This window comes from Somniosus microcephalus, chromosome 14 (genome assembly GCF_052327205.1).
Source record: "Somniosus microcephalus isolate GS21.2 chromosome 14, FLI_Smic_1.0, whole genome shotgun sequence".
Lineage (NCBI taxonomy): Eukaryota > Metazoa > Chordata > Chondrichthyes > Squaliformes > Somniosidae > Somniosus > Somniosus microcephalus.
Window position 1 is genome coordinate 78,216,613 of NC_141000.1, and position 18,161 is coordinate 78,234,773.

Consider the following 18,161-nt stretch of genomic DNA (forward strand, 5'->3'; position numbering starts at 1 on the left):
ATAACTGCAGATTGCATTGCGAGCAGGGCAGGTTTTCCTAGGGTGAAAAGCATCTCCACAAAAGAAGCATTCCTTCCTAGATTGCCAAGAGGCTGCTAAAGTGGGGTCATCCTCCTCTTCTTCATCAGAATTATCAGAATTAGATTCCCCCATGATAGGGTTCACCTGAGACCGCTTGAATTGTCTGGTTGCAGCTACAGCAGCAGATCGAGATCTGGGCAGCTGATAGAGGTCTGCATTTCTCTTTGCCAAATCCAGTGAACAAGCTAGGTCAAAAGCTTTTTGTAGCTCAAGTGTTTTACTTTCTAGTAGACGCTGGCGTATAAATGGAGAGGCAATCCCGCAGATGAAAGCATCACGAATCATTTCTTGGCGGTACAGCTCAGCTGAGGCTGCCTGAAAGTTACAATCTACGCTGAGCCTGCGAAGTTCTTGCAGGAATTCGTCAATTGATTCCCCTGGCCCTTGTCGGGCTGTGGCCAGTAGATGTCTAGCATAGACCTCATTTGGGGTCTTCGCATACAGTTTCTTAAGTGCCCGAATCACCTCTTCGTAATTATCCCAGTCATCAACATATTCGAACACTTTTGGGGTCACATAATTGACAAGTATCTTCAATTTAGCAGGAGCATCCACTTTACATTCATCCAGAAAATTCTCAAAAGTACGATACCAATGCTTCCATACCCTGCCAGCTGCTGGTGTATTCGGGTCCAAGTCCAGACGAATAGGTCTAAGGATTTTCTCCATGATGGGTGGTTCCCTGGATCCTTAACTTCCGAGTTTGTCTGAAGGTCTAGTATTTGTCAGTGTAAATACTAAGTTACTTAAATTGATGTAAGAAAAAGGAGACTTACCATCAAGTAACTTTAAAGTAAGCTTTAAGTAACTTATAAACACACTATATACAAGAGAGGTCTTTACCATGCCTCTGGTAGAAGCCTCTTACAATACTGAACAGACCAGTATTTATACCAGTCCAACAGGAAGTGACATATGACAGGAAGTGAGGTATGTACACAGTTCATAGTTCACAGTTCATAGTTCACAGGAAGTGATGACATAACTTCCCGGAAGTTAGCATTTTTATCACACCCAGGCTGCATCATTCCCATAATCCAGGATAGTGTTACTGCCCCTGAGAGCCCAGGCTGTATCATTCCCATAATCCAGGTTAGTGTTCCTGCCCCTGAGAGCCCAGGCTGTATCATTCCCATAATCCAGGATAGTGGTACTGCCCCTGAGAGCCCAGGCTGTATCATTCCCATAATCCAGGATAGTGTTACTGCCCCTGAGAGCCCAGGCTGTATCATTCCCATAATCCAGGATAGTGTTACTGCCCCTGAGAGCCCAGGCTGTTTCATTCCCATAATCCAGGATAGTGTTACATTTCCTGAGAGCCCAGGCTGTTTCATTCCCATAATCCAGGACAGTGTTACTGTTCCTGAGAGCCCAGGCTGTTTCATTCCCATAATCCAGGATAGTGTTACTGCCCCTGAGAGCCCAGGCTGTATCATTCCCATAATCCAGGATAGTGTTACTGTTCCTGAGAGCCCAGGCTGTTTCATTCCCATAATCCAGGATAGTGTTACTGCCCCTGAGAGCCCAGGCTGTTTCATTCCCATAATCCAGGATAGTGTTACATTTCCTGAGAGCCCAGGCTGTTTCATTCCCATAATCCAGGTAGTGTTACATTTCCTGAGAGCCCAGGCTGTTTCATTCCCATAATCCAGGTAGTGTTACATTTCCTGAGAGCCCAGGCTGTATCATTCCCATAATCCAGGATAGTGTTACTGCCCCTGAGAGCCCAGGCTGTTTCATTCCCATAATCCAGGATAGTGTTACATTTCCTGAGAGCCCAGGCTGCATCATTCCCATAATCCAGGATAATGTTACTGCCCCTGAGAGCCCAGGCTGTTTCATTCCCATAATCCAGGATGGTGTTACATTTCCTGAGAGCCCAGGCTGCATCATTCCCATAATCCAGGATAGTGTTACTGCCCCTGAGAGCCCAGGCTGTATCATTCCCATAATCCAGGTTAGTGTTCCTGCCCCTGAGAGCCCAGGCTGTATCATTCCCATAATCCAGGATACTGTTACTGCCCCAGAGAGCCCAGGCTGTTTCATTCCCATAATCCAGGTAGTGTTACATTTCCTGAGAGCCCAGGCTGTTTCATTCCCATAATCCAGGATAGTGTTACTGCCCCTGAGAGCCCAGGCTGTATCATTCCCCTAATCCAGGATAGTGTTACTGCCCCTGAGAGCCCAGGCTGTTTCATTCCCATAATCCAGGATCGTGTTACATTTCCTGAGAGCCCAGGCTGTTTCATTCCCATAATCCAGGTTAGTGTTACTGCCCCTGAGAGCCCAGGCTGTATCATTCCCATAATCCAGGATAGTGTTACTGCCCCCGAGAGCCCAGGCTGTATCATTCCCATAATCCAGGTTGGTGTTACTGCCCCTGAGAGCCCAGGCTGTATCATTCCCATAATCCAGGATAGTGTTACTGCCCCTGAGAGCCCAGGCTGTTTCATTCCCATAATCCAGGATAGTGTTACTGCCCCTGAGAGCCCAGGCTGTATCATTCCCATAATCCAGGATAGTGTTACTGCCCCTGAGAGCCCAGGCTGTATCATTCCCATAATCCAGGTTAGTGTTACTGCCCCTGAGAGCCCAGGCTGTATCATTCCCATAATCCAGGTTAGTGTTACTGCCCCTGAGAGCCCAGGCTGTATCATTCCCATAATCCAGGTTAGTGTTACTGCCCCTGAGAGCCCAGGCTGTATCATTCCCATAATCCAGGATAGTGTTACTGCCCCTGAGAGCCCAGGCTGTTTCATTCCCATAATCCAGGATAGTGTTACTGCCCCTGAGAGCCCAGGCTGTATCATTCCCATAATCCAGGATAGTGTTACTGCCCCCGAGAGCCCAGGCTGTTTCATTCCCATTATCCAGGATAGTGTTACTGCCCCTGAGAGCCCAGGCTGTATCATTCCCATAATCCAGGATAGTGTTACTGCCCCTGAGATCCCAGGCTGTTTCATTCCCATAATCCAGGATAGTGTTACTGCCCCTGAGAGCCCAGGCTGTATCATTCCCATAATCCAGGATAGTGTTACTGCCCCTGAGAGCCCAGGCTGTATCATTCCCATAATCCAGGATAGTGTTACTGCCCCTGAGAGCCCAGGCTGCATCATTCCCATAATCCAGGATAGTGTTACTGCCCCTGAGAGCCCAGGCTGTATCATTCCCATAATCCAGGATAGTGTTACTGCCCCTGAGAGCCCAGGCTGTATCATTCCCATAATCCAGGATAGTGTTACTGCCCCTGAGAGCCCAGGCTGTTTCATTCCCATAATCCAGGTTAGTGTTACTGCCCCTGAGAGCCCAGGCTGTTTCATTCCCATAATCCAGGTTAGTGTTACAGTTCCTGAGAGCCCAGGCTGTTTCATTCCCATTATCCAGGACAGTGTTACTGCCCCTGAGAGCCCAGGCTGTATCATTCCCACAATCCAGGATAGTGTTACTGCCCCTGAGAGCCCAGGCTGTATCATTCCCATAATCCAGGATAGTGTTACTGCCCCTGAGAGCCCAGGCTGTATCATTCCCATAATCCAGGATAGTGTTACAGTTCCTGAGAGCCCAGGCTGTTTCATTCCCATAATCCATGAGAGTGTTCCTGCCCCTGAGAGCCCAGGCTGTTTCAATCCCATAATCCAGGATAGTGTTACATTTCCTGAGAGCCCAGGCTGTTTCATTCCCATAATCCAGGATAGTGTTACTGCCCCTGAGAGCCCAGGCTGTTTCATTCCCATAATCCAGGATAGTGTTACATTTCCTGAGAGTCCGAGCTGTTTCATTCCCATAATCCAGGATAGTGTTACTGCCCCTGAGAGCCCAGGCTGTTTCATTCCCATAATCCAGGATAGTGTTACTGTTCCTGAGAGCCCAGGCTGTTTCATTCCCATAATCCAGGATAGTGTTACTGCCCCTGAGAGCCCAGGCTGTTTCATTCCCATAATCCAGGATAGTGTTACATTTCCTGAGAGCCTGAGCTGTATCATTCCCACAATCCAGGATAGTGTTACAGTTCCTGAGAGCCCAGGCTGTTTCATTCCCATAATCCAGGATAGTGTTACTGCCCCTGAGAGCCCAGGCTGTATCATTCCCATAATCCAGGATAGTGTTACATTTCCTGAGAGCCCGAGCTGTTTCATTCCCATAATCCAGGATAGTGTTACAGTTCCTGAGAGTCCGAGCTGTTTTATTCCCATAATCCAGGATAGTGTTACTGCCCCTGAGAGCCCAGGCTGTATCATTCCCATAATCGAGGATAGTGTTACTGCCCCTGAGAGCCCAGGCTGTATCATTCCCATAATCCAGGATAGTGTTACTGCCCCTGAGAGCCCAGGCTGTTTCATTCCCATAATCCAGAATAGTGTTACAGCTCCTGAGAGCCCAGGCTGTATCATTCCCATAATCCAGGATAGTGTTACTGCCCCTGAGAGCCCAGGCTGTATCATTCCCATAATCCAGGATAGTGTTACTGCCCCTGAGAGCCCAGGCTGTATCATTCCCATAATCCAGGATAGTGTTACATTTCCTGAGAGCCCAGGCTGTTTCATTCCCATAATCCAGGACAGTGTTACTGTTCCTGAGAGCCCAGGCTGTTTCATTCCCATAATCCAGGATAGTGTTACTGCCCCTGAGAGCCCAGGCTGTATCATTCCCATAATCCAGGATAGTGTTACTGCCCCTGAGAGCCCAGGCTGTATCATTCCCATAATCCAGGATAGTGTTACTGCCCCTGAGAGCCCAGGCTGTATCATTCCCATAATCCAGGATAGTGTTACATTTCCTGAGAGCCCAGGCTGTTTCATTCCCATAATCCAGGACAGTGTTACTGTTCCTGAGAGCCCAGGCTGTATCATTCCCACAATCCAGGATAGTGTTACTGTTCCTGAGAGCCCAGGCTGTATCATTCCCATAATCCAGGATAGTGTTACTGCCCCCGAGAGCCCAGGCTGTTTCATTCCCATTATCCAGGATAGTGTTACTGCCCCTGAGAGCCCAGGCTGTATCATTCCCATAATCCAGGATAGTGTTACTGCCCCTGAGATCCCAGGCTGTTTCATTCCCATAATCCAGGATAGTGTTACTGCCCCTGAGAGCCCAGGCTGTATCATTCCCATAATCCAGGATAGTGTTACTGCCCCTGAGAGCCCAGGCTGTATCATTCCCATAATCCAGGATAGTGTTACTGCCCCTGAGAGCCCAGGCTGCATCATTCCCATAATCCAGGATAGTGTTACTGCCCCTGAGAGCCCAGGCTGTATCATTCCCATAATCCAGGATAGTGTTACTGCCCCTGAGAGCCCAGGCTGTATCATTCCCATAATCCAGGATAGTGTTACTGCCCCTGAGAGCCCAGGCTGTATCATTCCCATAATCCAGGATAGTGTTACATTTCCTGAGAGCCCAGGCTGTTTCATTCCCATAATCCAGGACAGTGTTACTGTTCCTGAGAGCCCAGGCTGTATCATTCCCACAATCCAGGATAGTGTTACTGTTCCTGAGAGCCCAGGCTGTATCATTCCCATAATCCAGGATAGTGTTACTGCCCCCGAGAGCCCAGGCTGTTTCATTCCCATTATCCAGGATAGTGTTACTGCCCCTGAGAGCCCAGGCTGTATCATTCCCATAATCCAGGATAGTGTTACTGCCCCTGAGATCCCAGGCTGTTTCATTCCCATAATCCAGGATAGTGTTACTGCCCCTGAGAGCCCAGGCTGTATCATTCCCATAATCCAGGATAGTGTTACTGCCCCTGAGAGCCCAGGCTGTATCATTCCCATAATCCAGGATAGTGTTACTGCCCCTGAGAGCCCAGGCTGCATCATTCCCATAATCCAGGATAGTGTTACTGCCCCTGAGAGCCCAGGCTGTATCATTCCCATAATCCAGGATAGTGTTACTGCCCCTGAGAGCCCAGGCTGTATCATTCCCATAATCCAGGATAGTGTTACTGCCCCTGAGAGCCCAGGCTGTTTCATTCCCATAATCCAGGTTAGTGTTACTGCCCCTGAGAGCCCAGGCTGTTTCATTCCCATAATCCAGGTTAGTGTTACAGTTCCTGAGAGCCCAGGCAGTTTCATTCCCATTATCCAGGATAGTGTTACTGCCCCTGAGAGCCCAGGCTGTATCATTCCCACAATCCAGGATAGTGTTACTGCCCCTGAGAGCCCAGGCTGTATCATTCCCATAATCCAGGATAGTGTTACTGCCCCTGAGAGCCCAGGCTGTATCATTCCCATAATCCAGGATAGTGTTACAGTTCCTGAGAGCCCAGGCTGTTTCATTCCCATAATCCATGATAGTGTTGCTGCCCCTGAGAGCCCAGGCTGTTTCATTCCCATAATCCAGGATAGTGTTACATTTCCTGAGAGCCGAGGCTGTTTCATTCCCATAATCCAGGATAGTGTTACATTTCCTGAGAGCCCAGGCTGTTTCATTCCCATAATCCAGGATAGTGTTACTGCCCCTGAGAGCCCAGGCTGTTTCATTCCCATAATCCAGGATAGTGTTACATTTCCTGAGAGTCCGAGCTGTTTCATTCCCATAATCCAGGATAGTGTTACTGCCCCTGAGAGCCCAGGCTGTTTCATTCCCATAATCCAGGATAGTGTTACTGTTCCTGAGAGCCCAGGCTGTTTCATTCCCATAATCCAGGATAGTGTTACTGCCCCTGAGAGCCCAGGCTGTTTCATTCCCATAATCCAGGATAGTGTTACATTTCCTGAGAGCCTGAGCTGTATCATTCCCACAATCCAGGATAGTGTTACAGTTCCTGAGAGCCCAGGCTGTTTCATTCCCATAATCCAGGATAGTGTTACTGCCCCTGAGAGCCCAGGCTGTATCATTCCCATAATCCAGGATAGTGTTACATTTCCTGAGAGCCCGAGCTGTTTCATTCCCATAATCCAGGATAGTGTTACAGTTCCTGAGAGTCCGAGCTGTTTTATTCCCATAATCCAGGATAGTGTTACTGCCCCTGAGAGCCCAAGCTGTATCATTCCCATAATCCAGGATAGTGTTACTGCCCCTGAGAGCCCAGGCTGTATCATTCCCATAATCCAGGATAGTGTTACTGCCCCTGAGAGCCCAGGCTGTTTCATTCCCATAATCCAGAATAGTGTTACAGCTCCTGAGAGCCCAGGCTGTATCATTCCCATAATCCAGGATAGTGTTACTGCCCCTGAGAGCCCAGGCTGTATCATTCCCATAATCCAGGATAGTGTTACTGCCCCTGAGAGCCCAGGCTGTATCATTCCCATAATCCAGGATAGTGTTACATTTCCTGAGAGCCCAGGCTGTTTCATTCCCATAATCCAGGACAGTGTTACTGTTCCTGAGAGCCCAGGCTGTTTCATTCCCATAATCCAGGATAGTGTTACTGCCCCTGAGAGCCCAGGCTGTATCATTCCCATAATCCAGGATAGTGTTACTGCCCCTGAGAGCCCAGGCTGTATCATTCCCATAATCCAGGATAGTGTTACTGCCCCTGAGAGCCCAGGCTGTATCATTCCCATAATCCAGGATAGTGTTACATTTCCTGAGAGCCCAGGCTGTTTCATTCCCATAATCCAGGACAGTGTTACTGTTCCTGAGAGCCCAGGCTGTATCATTCCCACAATCCAGGATAGTGTTACTGTTCCTGAGAGCCCAGGCTGTATCATTCCCATAATCCAGGATAGTGTTACTGCCCCTGAGAGCCCAGGCTGTATCATTCCCATAATCCAGGTTAGTGTTACTGCCCCTGAGAGCCCAGGCTGTATCATTCCCATAATCCAGGATAGTGTTACTGCCCCCGAGAGCCCAGGCTGTTTCATTCCCATAATCCAGGATAGTGTTCCTGCCCCTGAGAGCCCAGGCTGTATCATTCCCATAATCCAGGATAGTGTTACTGCCCCTGAGAGCCCAGGCTGTTTCATTCCCATAATCCAGGATAGTGTTCCTGCCCCTGAGAGCCCAGGCTGTATCATTCCCATAATCCAGGATAGTGTTACTGCCCCCGAGAGCCCAGGCTGTATCATTCCCATAATCCAGGATAGTGTTCCTGCCCCTGAGAGCCCAGGCTGTATCATTCCCATAATCCAGGATAGTGTTACTGCCCCTGAGAGCCCAGGCTGTATCATTCCCATAATCCAGGATAGTGTTACATTTCCTGAGAGCCCAGGCTGTATCATTCCCATAATCCAGGTTAGTGTTACATTTCCTGAGAGCCCAGGCTGTATCATTCCCATAATCCAGGATAGTGTTACTGCCCCTGAGAGCCCAGGCTGCATCATACCCATAATCCAGGATAGTGTTACTGCCCCTGAGAGCCCAGGCTGTATCATTCCCATAATCCCGGATAGTGTTACTGCCCCTGAGAGCCCAGGCTGTATCATTCCCATAATCCCGGATAGTGTTACTGCCCCTGAGAGCCCAGGCTGTATCATTCCCATAATCCAGGATAGTGTTACTGCCCCTGAGAGACCAGGCTGTTTCATTCCCATAATCCAGGATAGTGTTACTGCCCCCGAGAGCCCAGGCTGTATCATTCCCATAATCCAGGATAGTGTTACTGCCCCTGAGAGCCCAGGCTGTTTCATTCCCATAATCCAGGATAGTGTTACTGCCCCCGAGAGCCCAGGCTGTATCATTCCCATAATCCAGGATAGTGTTACTGCCCCTGAGAGCCCAGGCTGTATCATTCCCATAATCCAGGATAGTGTTACATTTCCTGAGAGCCCAGGCTGTTTCATTCCCATAATCCAGGATAGTGTTACTGCCCCTGAGATCCCAGGCTGTTTCATTCCCATAATCCAGGATAGTGTTACATTTCCTGAGAGCCCAGGCTGTTTCATTCCCATAATCCAGGTAGTGTTACATTTCCTGAGAGCCCAGGCTGTTTCATTCCCATAATCCAGGTAGTGTTACATTTCCTGAGAGCCCAGGCTGTATCATTCCCATAATCCAGGATAGTGTTACTGCCCCTGAGAGCCCAGGCTGTTTCATTCCCATAATCCAGGATAGTGTTACATTTCCTGAGAGCCCAGGCTGCATCATTCCCATAATCCAGGATAATGTTACTGCCCCTGAGTGCCCAGGCTGTTTCATTCCCATAATCCAGGATAGTGTTACATTTCCTGAGAGCCCAGTGATGTAAGAAAAAGGAGACTTACCATCAAGTAACTTTAAAGTAAGCTTTAAGTAACTTATAAACACACTATATACAAGAGAGGTCTTTACCATGCCTCTGGTAGAAGCCTCTTCCAATACTGAACAGACCAGTATTTATACCAGTCCAACAGGAAGTGACATATGACAGGAAGTGAGGTATGTACACAGTTCATAGTTCACAGTTCACAGGAAGTGATGACATAACTTCCCGGAAGTTAGCATTTTTATCACATTCTTCCCTCCTGCAGGATTAGGAGGCTGTGGTCTACCTTTTGGTCCGCAGCCGCCGAACAAGGAAGAGTCGCACCCGTTTGGATTCCCGTCGTAGAGGGTCGCTGGTCCGCTTACATGCGGTTGGCCATTGGTCAGAGTCTGTGTGGCCTGGATTGCCCTGTGAAGGGTCGGGGAGATCATGGCTTCGAGTACGAGCCCCAATAGGTTCAAAGTCGGACTGCCTCTGTTCAGAGGGAGGTGCAGAGCTGGTCTGTGGCGGATCAGTACTTTCATGCGCGGTACTGGGAGGGTCGCAACCTTGAGCACGGGGTTCTACCGGCACCAAGCTAGTTGGTGTCCGATCAGGATCCTGGAGAGGGGTACCCGATAGGTCCCAAGAGTTTCCTGGTGAAATGCCATCACCCGATGTCCCACTAGGTCCTGGTGGGCAGGGAGCCAGATCCCGTAATGATACGGTAGATTCTCGGCCGTCGGAATATCGTATGTTTGCATAGGTGGGGTTGGCATCGGTTAGTTCAACCTCGTCTACGAGAGGGTCATTTTTAGACGTCCGAACGTATCTTCGGAGTAATACAGGTCCAGGAGTAGTTAGCCATGACGGGAGTGATGTCCCATGAGATGAGCGACGCTGGAATCCAAAGAACCGCTCATGAGGTGTAGTATTTGTGGCTGTAGAAAGCAGAGACCGTATAGAGTGCAATGCATCCGGAAGCACTGTTTCCCATTGCTGGTCTGGTAGGCCCCGAGATCTTAAAGCGAGACGTACGGAATTCCAGATGATACCGTTATACCTCTCTACCTGCCCATTTCCGATGGGATGGTATGGTGTTGTTTTGCTTGTAGCAATTCCCCGTTCTGAGAGGTAGTCCTTGAGTTCCCTTGACATAAAGGATGGACCCCGATCTGAGTGAATATAAGCCGGCATGCCACAGAGAGAAAATACCTGCTCAAGGCAGCAGATTACTGTGGACGCCAGCATATTGGAGCAGGGGAAGGCAAACGGAAAACGTGAATATTCGTCGATCATGGTGAGCAAATATGTGTTCCGAGTTGAAGAGGGCACTGGGCCCTTAAAATCGATGCTAAGTCGTTGCATCGGTTGGGTTGCATGTATGAGTATACCAGCTGAGGGGCGGAAGAACTGAGGTTTTAATTCCGCACAAAGCCGGCATTCTGAGCATATTTTCTTTACATCTCCAGTGGAAAAAGGGAGATTCCGTGATCGTACGAAATGTAGCATGCGCGTAACGCCAGGATGACACAAACCATTGTGGACATCCATGAGAGTGGAGGATGACATAGTGGAGCAGAATGCCCGTGTGAGGGTGTCCGGGGCCACATTCTCCTTGCCAGGCCGATAGAGAATGGTATAACCAAAAGAGGCCAGTTCCATCCTCCAAAGTTGTATTTTATTATTCTTAATTTTGGTTCGTTTTCGATTATCGAGCATGAAGGCGACTGATCGTTGGTCCGTGATCAATGTAAAGTGCTGGCGAGCTAGAAAATGGTTCCACTTCCGTACTGCCTCTATGATGGCTGTGGCTTCTTTCTCAACCGGAGGATAATGTCGCTCGGCACCTTGTAAGGTCCTGGACATAAATGCTACAGGACGACCTTCCTGATTCAGAGTAGCCGAGATCGCCACCTCCGAGGCATCACATTCAACCACGAAAGGGAGATTCTCATCGATGGAGTGAAGAGCCGCTTTCTCCAACTGTTTTTTGAGAAGGTTAAAGGCTGCAACAGCTGCTGTTCCCAGTGGAAATGATCTAGCATGCAGCAAGGGTTGGATTTTGTCCGAAAAATGAGGAATCCATTTAGCGTAGTATGCAAACAGACCGAGAGCCCGACGTAAAGAAGCCGGATTCTTAGGTGACGGGAGCTCTTGGAGCGGGCGAAGTCTTTCTGGGTCTGGCTTAATGATACCATTGCCTACGCAGTAGCCAAGGATGTTGATGGTCGGTTGCGACTCAACAGATTTGGATTCATTCAGGGTCAAATTACGGCGATGGAGGGCATCCCGAAATTTTTGGAGGTTGGAGTCGTGTTCCTGTTGATCGTGACCTGCAATGGTAATGTTATCAAGATAGGGAAAAGTGTCCCTTAGGTTTTCCTGCTTAACCAGGCCATCCATTGCCCGTTGAAAGACAGCCACTCCATTAGTAACCCCGAATGGGAGGCGACGAAATTGGTACAGCCGTCCATTAGCCTCAAAGGCTGTGTACTGCTTATCTGAGACCTTCAAGGGTAACTGATGATAGGCACTTTTTAAATCGTAAGTTGAGAACACTTTGTATTCGGCCAGTTTATTAACCATATCATCAATGCGTGGCAATGGGTAGGCGTCCAAGTCGGTATATTGATTGATGGTTTGCGAATAATCGATGCATAGTCGCTGTTTGTGAGGTTTTAGAGGGTTCTTGACAATGACGACTTGAGCCCGCCAGGGCGACGAACATGGTTCAATGATATCCTCTGCTAGAAGTCGAGAGATTTCAGCCGCAATAAAAGATTGGTCTTCCTGATTAAAGCGCCGCGATTTCGTTATTATCGGTTGGCATTGAGGCGGAATACTGGCAAATAATGAGGGTTCATCAAGTGAAGCTGCTGATAATGCACAAAAAGGTAATTTAGATGGTATATTAGAAATAGTAAGTCCGGGTTTGGATCCACCAAACTCAATGGTGAGTTTCTTATGCTGTTTTTGGAAGTCCAGCCCTAAGAGGAGATCACTACATAAGTCCTTGAGCACCGAAAGTCGGGTGGAGGGATACATACGACCATGAAGTGTCATATCAACAACACAAAAGCCGGAGATTCTGGTATTAAGTGATGACTGGGCCATCGCAATTGCCTGGTCCGATGGGAAGACATGTAGTTTCAATTTCGCAACAATCTGTTCCTTAATGAAACTATCAGTACTTCCTGAGTCAATTAAGGCATCTAAGGTATGCCCTTTAATTGAAATTTTTGTGGCTGCCTGAGACAGGTTCTGTGGGCAAGCAGCTGTAATTGGTGTCGTTGCACAGAGAGTGGCTAAAACTCTCGGTGTGCTTCTTCGGGAGAGAGCTCGAGAGGAAGCTTGATAGGTCCTAGCTGGAGCATCTTGATAGGCCCTAATTGGGGCAGTTCGGTAGGTCTTAGCTGGATTGGCCCTCGTAGAGGCCCTTGATAGGCAAACTTTAGCAAAGTGTCCTTTTTTCCCGCAATAACTGCAGATTGCATTGCGAGCAGGGCAGGTTTTCCTAGGGTGAAAAGCATCTCCACAAAAGAAGCATTCCTTCCTAGATTGCCAAGAGGCTGCTAAAGTGGGGTCATCCTCCTCTTCTTCATCAGAATTATCAGAATTAGATTCCCCCATGATAGGGTTCACCTGAGACCGCTTGAATTGTCTGGTTGCAGCTACAGCAGCAGATCGAGATCTGGGCAGCTGATAGAGGTCTGCATTTCTCTTTGCCAAATCCAGTGAACAAGCTAGGTCAAAAGCTTTTTGTAGCTCAAGTGTTTTACTTTCTAGTAGACGCTGGCGTATAAATGGAGAGGCAATCCCGCAGATGAAAGCATCACGAATCATTTCTTGGCGGTACAGCTCAGCTGAGGCTGCCTGAAAGTTACAATCTACGCTGAGCCTGCGAAGTTCTTGCAGGAATTCGTCAATTGATTCCCCTGGCCCTTGTCGGGCTGTGGCCAGTAGATGTCTAGCATAGACCTCATTTGGGGTCTTCGCATACAGTTTCTTAAGTGCCCGAATCACCTCTTCGTAATTATCCCAGTCATCAACATATTCGAACACTTTTGGGGTCACATAATTGACAAGTATCTTCAATTTAGCAGGAGCATCCACTTTACATTCATCCAGAAAATTCTCAAAAGTACGATACCAATGCTTCCATACCCTGCCAGCTGCTGGTGTATTCGGGTCCAAGTCCAGACGAATAGGTCTAAGGATTTTCTCCATGATGGGTGGTTCCCTGGATCCTTAACTTCCGAGTTTGTCTGAAGGTCTAGTATTTGTCAGTGTAAATACTAAGTTACTTAAATTGATGTAAGAAAAAGGAGACTTACCATCAAGTAACTTTAAAGTAAGCTTTAAGTAACTTATAAACACACTATATACAAGAGAGGTCTTTACCATGCCTCTGGTAGAAGCCTCTTACAATACTGAACAGACCAGTATTTATACCAGTCCAACAGGAAGTGACATATGACAGGAAGTGAGGTATGTACACAGTTCATAGTTCACAGTTCATAGTTCACAGGAAGTGATGACATAACTTCCCGGAAGTTAGCATTTTTATCACACCCAGGCTGCATCATTCCCATAATCCAGGATAGTGTTACTGCCCCTGAGAGCCCAGGCTGTATCATTCCCATAATCCAGGTTAGTGTTCCTGCCCCTGAGAGCCCAGGCTGTATCATTCCCATAATCCAGGATAGTGGTACTGCCCCTGAGAGCCCAGGCTGTATCATTCCCATAATCCAGGATAGTGTTACTGCCCCTGAGAGCCCAGGCTGTATCATTCCCATAATCCAGGATAGTGTTACTGCCCCTGAGAGCCCAGGCTGTATCATTCCCATAATCCAGGATAGTGTTACTGCCCCTGAGAGCCCAGGCTGTTTCATTCCCATAATCCAGGATAGTGTTACATTTCCTGAGAGCCCAGGCTGTTTCATTCCCATAATCCAGGTTAGTGTTACTGCCCCTGAGAGCCCAGGCTGTTTCGTTCCCATAATCCAGGATAGTGTTACTGCCCCTGAGAGCCCAGGCTGTATCATTCCCATAATCCAGGATAGTGTTACTGCCCCCGAGAGCCCAGGCTGTATCATTCCCATAATCCAGGATAGTGTTACTGCCCCTGAGAGCCCAGGCTGTTTCATTCCCATAATCCAGGATAGTGTTCCTGCCCCTGAGAGCCCAGGCTGTATCATTCCCATAATCCAGGATAGTGTTACTGCCCCTGAGAGCCCAGGCTGTTTCATTCCCATAATCCAGGATACTGTTACTGCCCCTGAGAGCCCAGGCTGTTTCATTCCCATAATCCAGGTAGTGTTACATTTCCTGAGAGCCCAGGCTGTATCATTCCCATAATCCAGGATAGTGTTACTGCCCCTGAGAGCCCAGGCTGTTTCATTCCCATAATCCAGGATAGTGTTACATTTCCTGAGAGCCCAGGCTGTTTCATTCCCATAATCCAGGTTAGTGTTACTGCCCCTGAGAGCCCAGGCTGTTTCGTTCCCATAATCCAGGATAGTGTTACTGCCCCTGAGAGCCCAGGCTGTATCATTCCCATAATCCAGGATAGTGTTACTGCCCCCGAGAGCCCAGGCTGTATCATTCCCATAATCCAGGATAGTGTTACATTTCCTGAGAGCCCAGGCTGTTTCATTCCCATAATCCAGGATAGTGTTCCTGCCCCTGAGAGCCCAGGCTGTATCATTCCCATAATCCAGGATAGTGTTACTGCCCCCGAGAGCCCAGGCTGTATCATTCCCATAATCCAGGATAGTGTTCCTGCCCCTGAGAGCCCAGGCTGTATCATTCCCATAATCCAGGATAGTGTTACTGCCCCTGAGAGCCCAGGCTGTATCATTCCCATAATCCAGGATAGTGTTACATTTCCTGAGAGCCCAGGCTGTATCATTCCCATAATCCAGGTTAGTGTTACATTTCCTGAGAGCCCAGGCTGTATCATTCCCATAATCCAGGTTAGTGTTACTGCCCCTGAGAGCCCAGGCTGTATCATTCCCATAATCCAGGATAGTGTTACTGCCCCTGAGAGCCCAGGCTGTATCATTCCCATAATCCCGGATAGTGTTACTGCCCCTGAGAGCCCAGGCTGTATCATTCCCATAATCCCGGATAGTGTTACTGCCCCTGAGAGCTCAGGCTGTATCATTCCCATAATCCAGGATAGTGTTACTGCCCCCGAGAGCCCAGGCTGTATCATTCCCATAATCCAGGATAGTGTTACTGCCCCTGAGAGCCCAGGCTGCATCATTCCCATAATCCAGGATAGTGTTACTGCCCCTGAGAGCCCAGGCTGTATCATTCCCATAATCCCGGATAGTGTTACTGCCCCTGAGAGCCCAGGCTGTATCATTCCCATAATCCCGGATAGTGTTACTGCCCCTGAGAGCCCAGGCTGTATCATTCCCATAATCCAGGATAGTGTTACTGCCCCTGAGAGCCCAGGCTGTTTCATTCCCATAATCCAGGATAGTGTTACTGCCCCCGAGAGCCCAGGCTGTTTCATTCCCATAATCCAGGATAGTGTTACTGCCCCCGAGAGCCCAGGCTGTATCATTCCCATAATCCAGGATAGTGTTACTGCCCCTGAGAGCCCAGGCTGTATCATTCCCATAATCCAGGATAGTGTTACATTTCCTGAGAGCCCAGGCTGTTTCATTCCCATAATCCAGGATAGTGTTACTGCCCCTGAGAGCCCAGGCTGTTTCATTCCCATAATCCAGGATAGTGTTACATTTCCTGAGAGCCCAGGCTGTTTCATTCCCATAATCCAGGTAGTGTTACATTTCCTGAGAGCCCAGGCTGTTTCATTCCCATAATCCAGGATAGTGTTACATTTCCTGAGAGCCCAGGCTGCATCATTCCCATAATCCAGGATAATGTTACTGCCCCTGAGTGCCCAGGCTGTTTCATTCCCATAATCCAGGATAGTGTTACATTTCCTGAGAGCCCAGGCTGCATCATTCCCATAATCCAGGATAATGTTACTGCCCCTGAGTGCCCAGGCTGTTTCATTCCCATAATCCAGGATAGTGTTACATTTCCTGAGAGCCCAGTGATGTAAGAAAAAGGAGACTTACCATCAAGTAACTTTAAAGTAAGCTTTAAGTAACTTATAAACACACTATATACAAGAGAGGTCTTTACCATGCCTCTGGTAGAAGCCTCTTCCAATACTGAACAGACCAGTATTTATACCAGTCCAACAGGAAGTGACATATGACAGGAAGTGAGGTATGTACACAGTTCATAGTTCACAGTTCATAGTTCACAGGAAGTGATGACATAACTTCCCGGAAGTTAGCATTTTTATCACATTCTTCCCTCCTGCAGGATTAGGAGGCTGTGGTCTACCTTTTGGTCCGCAGCCGCCGAACAAGGAAGAGTCGCACCCGTTTGGATTCCCGTCGTAGAGGGTCGCTGGTCCGCTTACATGCGGTTGGCCATTGGTCAGAGTCTGTGTGGCCTGGATTGCCCTGTGAAGGGTCGGGGAGATCATGGCTTCGAGTACGAGCCCCAATAGGTTCAAAGTCGGACTGCCTCTGTTCAGAGGGAGGTGCAGAGCTGGTCTGTGGCGGATCAGTACTTTCATGCGCGGTACTGGGAGGGTCGCAACCTTGAGCACGGGGTTCTACCGGCACCAAGCTAGTTGGTGTCCGATCAGGATCCTGGAGAGGGGTACCCGATAGGTCCCAAGAGTTTCCTGGTGAAATGCCATCACCCGATGTCCCACTAGGTCCTGGTGGGCAGGGAGCCAGATCCCGTAATGATACGGTAGATTCTCGGCCGTCGGAATATCGTATGTTTGCATAGGTGGGGTTGGCATCGGTTAGTTCAACCTCGTCTACGAGAGGGTCATTTTTAGACGTCCGAACGTATCTTCGGAGTAATACAGGTCCAGGAGTAGTTAGCCATGACGGGAGTGATGTCCCATGAGATGAGCGACGCTGGAATCCAAAGAACCGCTCATGAGGTGTAGTATTTGTGGCTGTAGAAAGCAGAGACCGTATAGAGTGCAATGCATCCGGAAGCACTGTTTCCCATTGCTGGTCTGGTAGGCCCCGAGATCTTAAAGCGAGACGTACGGAATTCCAGATGATACCGTTATACCTCTCTACCTGCCCATTTCCGATGGGATGGTATGGTGTTGTTTTGCTTGTAGCAATTCCCCGTTCTGAGAGGTAGTCCTTGAGTTCCCTTGACATAAAGGATGGACCCCGATCTGAGTGAATATAAGCCGGCATGCCACAGAGAGAAAATACCTGCTCAAGGCAGCAGATTACTGTGGACGCCAGCATATTGGAGCAGGGGAAGGCAAACGGAAAACGTGAATATTCGTCGATCATGGTGAGCAAATATGTGTTCCGAGTTGAAGAGGGCACTGGGCCCTTAAAATCGATGCTAAGTCGTTGCATCGGTTGGGTTGCATGTATGAGTATACCAGCTGAGGGGCGGAAGAACTGAGGTTTTAATTCCGCACAAAGCCGGCATTCTGAGCATATTTTCTTTACATCTCCAGTGGAAAAAGGGAGATTCCGTGATCGTACGAAATGTAGCATGCGCGTAACGCCAGGATGACACAAACCATTGTGGACATCCATGAGAGTGGAGGATGACATAGTGGAGCAGAATGCCCGTGTGAGGGTGTCCGGGGCCACATTCTCCTTGCCAGGCCGATAGAGAATGGTATAACCAAAAGAGGCCAGTTCCATCCTCCAAAGTTGTATTTTATTATTCTTAATTTTGGTTCGTTTTCGATTATCGAGCATGAAGGCGACTGATCGTTGGTCCGTGATCAATGTAAAGTGCTGGCGAGCTAGAAAATGGTTCCACTTCCGTACTGCCTCTATGATGGCTGTGGCTTCTTTCTCAACCGGAGGATAATGTCGCTCGGCACCTTGTAAGGTCCTGGACATAAATGCTACAGGACGACCTTCCTGATTCAGAGTAGCCG